Below are 7697 nucleotides of genomic sequence, written 5' to 3'. Positions count from 1 at the left end.
AAGGAGAGAAAGAGAGAGTTAATAGGTAATACTTAAATCTTACTCTCAGTGGAATCAGTTCTGAGAAGGAAGAGCAGCTAGATCCAGTGGGATATAGAATTCTATCTTACCCTATGGGGAAAGTCAGAAGGGAAGAACCAAGTGGGGTAGTGGGATGGGGAGTTCAAAAAGGGAGGGAAAGAGAAGGAGGAGGAAATTTAATTGACCCTAAAATATAATAAGAGGGTTATGGGAAGGGAGGGGGATGAAGGGGAAGTAAACTGAGGGTGGGGATGGGGGGGACTGATTAAAAGCAAACCACTGGTTTAAAAGGAAATAGTTAAAGAAGAAAGGGCAGAACTAGGAGAGGAATTCAAAATGTTGGGGAACACAGATGACAATCATAACTCTGAATGTGAATGGGATGAACTTGCCTATAAAATGGAAGCAAATAGTGGAATGTATTAGAAACCAAAAGCCTACCATATGTTGCCTACAAGAAACGCACTTGAGGCACATAGACACACACAGGGTAAAGGAAAAAGGATGGAACAAAATATATTGGGCTTCAAATGAGAAAAAGAAGGTAGGAGTTGCAATCATAATATCTGACAAAGCCAAAGTAAAAATATATTTGATCAAAAGAGATAGGGAAGGTAATTACCTTCTGATAAAAGGCAGTATAGACAATGAGGAAATATTAATACTCAACATGTATGCAACAAATGGTATAGCATCCAAATTTCTACAGGAGAAATTGGGGGAGCTCAAAAAGGAAGTAGATAATAGAACTATACTAGTGGGAGACCTGAACTTTCCTCTATCACATCTAGATAAATCAAACCAAAAAATAAATAAGAAAGAGGCAATAGATGTGAATGGAATCTTAGAAAAATTAGATTTAATGGATATGTGGAGAAAAATAAAGAGACAAAAAGGAATACACCTTCTTTTCAGCATCAAATGGTACATTCACAAAGACTGACCATGTACTACGGCAAATAAACATGGCAAACAAAAGCAAAAGAGCAGAAATAATAAATTCAACCTTTTTAGAACATAATGCAATAAAATAATAATTAATGAATGTAAATTGATAGTCAAATAAAAATTAATTGGAAATTAAGTAATATGATTCTCCAAAATCAAAGAACAAATCATAGAAATAATTAATAATTTCATTGAAGAGAATGGCAAAGATGACACATCCTACCAAAATCTATGGGATGCAGTCAAAGCAGTACTCTGGGGTGATTTATATCCTTGAGTGCATATATTAACGAACTAGGGAGGGGAGAGATCAATGAATTGGGCATGCAACTTAAAAAACTAGAAAGCACACAAATTAAAAATCCCCAGTTAAAATCCAAATTAGAGATCCTAAAAATTAAAGGAGAAATTAACAAAATTGAAAGCAAAAGAACTATTGAATTGATAAATAAGACTAGAAGCTGGTACTTTGAAAAAAAGTATCAATAAGCAAATGAGAAAGTGTTCTAAATCTCTAATAATTAGAGAAATGCAAATCAAAACAACTCTGAGGTATCACCTCACACCTAGCAGATTGGCCAAAATGAAAGAAGGGGAGAGTAATGAATGTTGGAGGGGATGTGGCAAAATTGGGACATTAATGCATTGCTGGTGGAGTTGTGAACTGATCCAACCATTCTGGCTGGCAATTTGGAACTATGCTCAAAGGGCTATAAAAGAATGCCTGCCCTTTGATCCAACCATACCATTGTTGGGTTTGTACCCCAAATAGATCATAGATAAACAGACTTGTACGAAAATATTTATAGCTGCGCTTTTTGTGGTGGCAAAGAACTGGAAAATGAGGGTATGCCCTTCAATTGGGGAATGGCTGAACAATGTGGTATATGCTGGTGATGGAATACTATTGTGCTAAAAGGAATAATAAACTGGAGGAATTCCATGTGAATTGGAAAGACCTCCAGGAACTGATGCAGAGTGAAAGGAGCAGATCCAGAAGAACACTGTACACAGAGACTGACATACTGTGATAAAATTGAATGTAATGGACTTCTATACCAGCAGCAATACAATGACACAAGACAGCTCTGAGAGATTTATGGTAAAGAATGCTACCCACATTCAGAGGAAGAACTGCAAGAGAGGAAACAGAAGATAAACAATTGCTTGAACACATGGGTTGAGGTGGACATGATTGGGGATGTAGACTCGAAACAACCACACCAATGTAACTAACAACAATTTGGAAATAGGCCCTGAACAAGGACTCCTGTTACAACCAGTGGAAATGTGCATTGGCCATAGGTGGGGGGAGAGTGAGGGTGAAGGGGAAAGTAGGGGCATGAAGCATGTAACCATGTTAAAAATGAATATTAATAAATGTTTTAAAAAAAGGAAATTAACAGGTTAAAAGACAGAAACTCTCAACTGGAGTAAGATGTCCCAAAATCAAAAGAATTGATCAGCAAATTGGAGACCAAAATCAAACAGCTGGAAAACAGGATATACCAAATTGAAAAGGACAATCAAAAGGTTACAGCAGAAAACCAGTCTCTAAACACCATAAGTAGGCAAGTAGAAGCCAATGATCTCAAGAACAAAGAAAACAAAGTCAAAAGACTAATCAAATAGAAGGAAACATGAAATATCTTACTGAGAAACTGACAGGTCAAGAAAACAGGTCTAGAAGAGACAATGTGAGAATCATTGGTCTTCCTAAAAAAGCAGAAATTAATAGAAATTTGGACTCCATACTACAAGAAATTATACAAGAAAACTTCCCTGAAATTCTTCAACAAGAGGGCAATATAGACATTGAATGGATCTATAAATTACCCTCTACACTAAACCCTGAAAATAAAACATTCAGGAATATAATAGCCAAATTCAAGAGCTTCTAAGTAAAAGAAAAATTTTTACAAAAAGCCAGAGAGAGACAATTCAGATAACAAGGAGCACCAATCAGGATCACGCAGAATCTGGTAGGTTCCACACTAAGAGACCTCAAGGCTTGGAATATGATATTTAGAACGTGAAGAGAACTGGGTCTACAACCAAAGATCACCTACCCATCAAAACTGACTATATAGGGCAGCTGGGTAGCTCAGTGGAGTGAGAGTCAGGCCTAGAGACAGGAGGTCCTAGGTTCAAACCCAGCCTCAGCCACTTCCCAGCTGTGTGACCCTGGGCAAGTCACTTGACCCCCATTGCCCACCCTTACCAATCTTCCACCTATGAGACAATACACCGAAGTACAAGGGTTTAAAAAAAACTGACTATATATGTCCAGGGGAAAGAATGGATATTCAACAGGATAGAGGATTTCCAAGTATTTGCACAGAAAACACCAGGACTAAATGGAAAGTTTGATATCCAATCACATAAACCAAGAGAAACATGAAAAGGTAAATAAGAAAGAGAAGGGAAAGAAAGAAAACTCTTATCTTTAAATTGCCTTCTTCCAGGGCTTCAATAAGATCAAATTATTTGTATTTCTATATGGAGAAATATTATGTGTAATTCTAAAAAAATGTACTCACTATTATAGTAATTAGAAGAATTAGTCATAAGGAGAGGTTGGAGTTCTAAATGATCTAAAATGATATGGGGGGGGGAGTGTACGGGGGGAATAGAATATGGCACCAAGGGTAACTTGAAGGAAAAATAAAAGTAGGATAATCTATACCACACAAAGAGGGCATAGGAAAGGGTGGGGATAAATACTATTATAAGATGGAGAGGAAGAGTGCTTTAATAGGAAATACTTAAATCTTACCCTCAGCAAAATTAATCCTGAGAGGGAAGAGTAGCTAGATCCATTGGGATATCAAATTCTATCTAACTCTATGGAAAAAGTCAAAAGGGATAAACCAAGGGGCACAGTTGGGTGGGGAATTCTTAAAGGAAGGGGAAGAGAGGGGGGAGGAAATTCATTAGGCCTTAAAAAATAATAAGAGGGGAAGGGAGGGGGTGGAAAGGGTAGTAAACCAAGGGAGGGGAAAAGGGGGACTGATTTAAAACAAACCACTGTTTTACAAGGAAACAGCAATAGAAGAAGAGGTAGAACTAGGAGAGCATACCAAAATTTCAGGAAATACACAACTGAACATTATCATGTTGAATGTGAATGGGATGAACTCGCTCATAAAATAGAAGCAAATATCAGAGTGGATTAGAAAACAAAAAACTACTATATGTTGTCTACAAGAAACACATATGAGGTGGGTGGACATACACAGATTTAAGGTCAAGGGCTGGAGCAAAATCTTTTGGGTTTCAAATGAGAAAAATAAGGCAGGAATGGAGATCATGATTTCTGACAAAGCCAAAGTAAAAATAGATCTGATTAAAAGAGACAGGGAAGGTCTATCCTGATAAAAGGCAGTATAGACAATGAGGAAATAACAATACTCAACATGTATGCACCAATGGTATAGCATCCAAATTCCTAAAGGAGAAACTGACAGAGCTCAAGAAGGAAATAGATAGTAAAACTATATTAGTGGGAGGGGGCAGCTGGGTAGCTCAGTGGAGTGAGAGTCAGGCCTAGAGACAAGAGGTCCTAGGTTCAAACCCGGCCTGAGCCACTTCCCAGCTGTGTGACCCTGGGCAAGTCACTTGACCACCATTGCCCACCCTTACCAATCACCCACCTATGAGACAATACACCGAAGTACAAGGGTTTAAAAAAAATCAATGGAAAAAAAAAACTATATTAGTGGGAGATCTAAATATTCCTCTATCAGATCTAGATAAATCAAACCAAAAAATAAATAAGAAAGAGATAAGACAGGTGAATCAAATCCTAGAAAAATTAGAATTAATAGATATGTGGAGAAAAATAAATAGGGACAAAAAGGAATACACGTTCTTTTCAGCTGCACATGGTGAATACACAAAGATTGACCATGTAATAGGGCATAGAAACATTGAAAACAAATGCAAAAGAGCAGAAATAATAAATGTAAACTTTTCAGATCATAATGCAATAAAAATAATAATTAATAAGGGCACAAGGACAGGCAAATCAAAAACTAATTGGAAATTAGATAATATGATTCTCCAAAACCAGTTAAAGAAGAAATCATAGAAGCAATCAATAATTTCACTGAAGAGAATGACAATGATGAGACATCCTACCAAACTTTGTGGGATGCAGCTAAGGGAGTACTCAGGGGTAAATTTATATCCTTGAGTGCATATAATAACAAATTAGAGAGGGCAAAGATCAATGAACTGTGCAGGCCAATAAAAAAACTGGAAAGGGAACAAACTAAAAATCCCCAGTTAAAAACTAAATTAGAGATTATAAAAATCAAAGGAGAATTCAAAAAGATTGAAAGTAAAAAGAACTATTGAATTAATAAATAAGACTAGAAGCTGGTACTTTGAAAAATAAATAAAATTGATGAAGTACTGGTCAATCTAATTTAAAAAAGGAAAAAGAAAACCATATCATCAGTATCAAAGATGAAAAGGGAGAACTCACCTCTAATGAAGAAATCAAGGCAATCATTAAAAACTATTTTGCGCAATTATATGGCAATAAATATATCAATCTAGGGGATATGGATGAATATTTACAAAAATATAAATTGCCTAGATTAACAGTAGAAGAAATAGAATACTTAAATAATACTGTCTCAGAAAAAGAAATTGAGCAAGCCATCAAAGGACTCCCTAAGAAAAAAGAAAAATTCTCAAGGACCAGATGGATTCACAAGTGAATTCTATCAAACCTTCAAAGAACAAATAATTCCAATGCTATATAAACTATTTGATAAGTAAAGAAGGAATTCTACCAAATTCCTTTTTTGATACAAATATGGTACTGATCCCAAAGCCAGGTAGATCAAAAACAGAGAAAGAAAACTATAGACCAATCTCCTTAATGAACATAGATGCAGAAATCTTAAACAGAATACTAGCAAAAAGACCCCAGTAAGTGATCACGAGGGTTATTCATTATGATCAGGTGGGATTTATAACAGGAATGCAAGGATGGTTCAACATAAGGAAAACCATTCGCATAATTAACCATATCAACAAGCAAACCAACAAAAATCACATGCTTATCTTAATAGATGCTGAAAAAGCCTTTGACAAAATACAACATCCATTCCTATTGAAAACACTAGAAAGTATAGGAATAGAAGGACCATTCCCAAAAATAATAAAGAGTTTATATATAAAATCATCAACAAGCATCATCTGCAATGCGGATAAACTAGAAGCCTTCCCAATAAGATCAGGCATGAAACAAGGATGCCCATTATCACCTCTATTATTTAACATTGTACTAGAAACATTAGCAGTACAATTAGAGAAGAAAAAGCAATTGAAGGTATTAAAATAGGCAATGAGGAGACCAAGATTTCACTCTTTGCAGTTGATATGATTGTTGTAATGGATAATAAGGGAAGTCGAAAATTGGCGGGGTGCTCTCCTTCCCTTGCTGAGTGATGGAAGGGTAAAAGGTGATTGAGGTGATAGGGGAGGAATGAAAGGGAAGACTGAGTTTAGGGAGGAATGGAAAAGGCAGTATTAGAATGGTTAGGGTACAGGGTGAAGTGTTCAGGAGAGGCAGCTAATACAGACTAGACTCCCAAGCTAGAGACAGAGGATACTGGGGTTATTAGGCTGAACCCTTCCAGGCAGGAAAGGTACTTCTACGGACACAAGGAATAAGGGGAATAAGACCAGTCAGAAATGATTGAAATCTGACTTGAGGGCTTTCTTGTCAGTTTCTCAAGTCCTTAAAGGAGGAGTCACAAGACTCCTCCCTGTCAGTGAAACTGAAGGGATTCAGGAGGAAGTGTTGGGCAACTACTTCCTCCCAAGACAGATGCCTCCAGTTTCCCTCAAGAAATAAAGCGAATGAATCCTTCCTCTTCAACCATTGCCTAATTCTTCAACACAATGATTCTCCAGAGGGTTTGCTTAGGTAACAAAGAGATTTATTAATGTTCAGGATTGGTCAGGAAGGAGAGAGGGGTTTGGGGTTTCTGACAGCCGCTAGGGAGAAACTCAAGATAGGGAAGGGTCACAGGAATGGGTTAGACTGAGGAAGAACCTGCTTCCCTCAGCCAGGGAAGATTTGGCTGCTCTTAAAGTAAAGGGAATACTAAAGGGTTAGATTGAATTCAAGGATGTCCTACTTGCCTATTAGGGAAAACTAAACCCACAAAGTCTATTCACTAAAAACCCAAAAGCCACTCTGCCTCCCAGAGCCCCAGGAAAACAGGCAGGGAAACAGGGAAATAATATGGAGAAGGTCAGGGAGAGGTCCAGAGAAATTATCTAGGTTCAAATTGTCCAGAGACAAAGCACAGGCCAAAAGCAAAAACCGAAAGCCAAAGTGGAGCTCTAGTTAGTCAATCCACTCTATTCAAGCCACAGGGACCAACTTACTTCTCACAGAATTCTAAGGCTTCTAACTGCAAAAAGTTTTCAGTTGGCCCTCTGCAAGAACAAAACCCTCTCTTGCATCTTTTGCATTACATGGTCTACTTAAAAAATTCTAGAGAATGAACTAAAAAGCTAGTAGAAATAATCAACAACTTAAGTGAAGTTTCAGGATACAAAATAAATGCACATAAATCATCAGCATTACTATATATATCCAACACATCACAGCAGCAATACGTACAAAGAGAAACACCATTTAAAATCACTCTAGACAATATAAAATATTTAGGAATATTTCTACCAAAACAAATACAGGAATT

Source organism: Gracilinanus agilis, chromosome 2, assembly GCF_016433145.1.
Source record: "Gracilinanus agilis isolate LMUSP501 chromosome 2, AgileGrace, whole genome shotgun sequence".
NCBI classification, from domain to species: Eukaryota; Metazoa; Chordata; class Mammalia; order Didelphimorphia; family Didelphidae; genus Gracilinanus; species Gracilinanus agilis.
The sequence above is the reverse complement of the archived record's forward strand: the minus strand, read 5'-3'. Positions refer to the sequence as shown.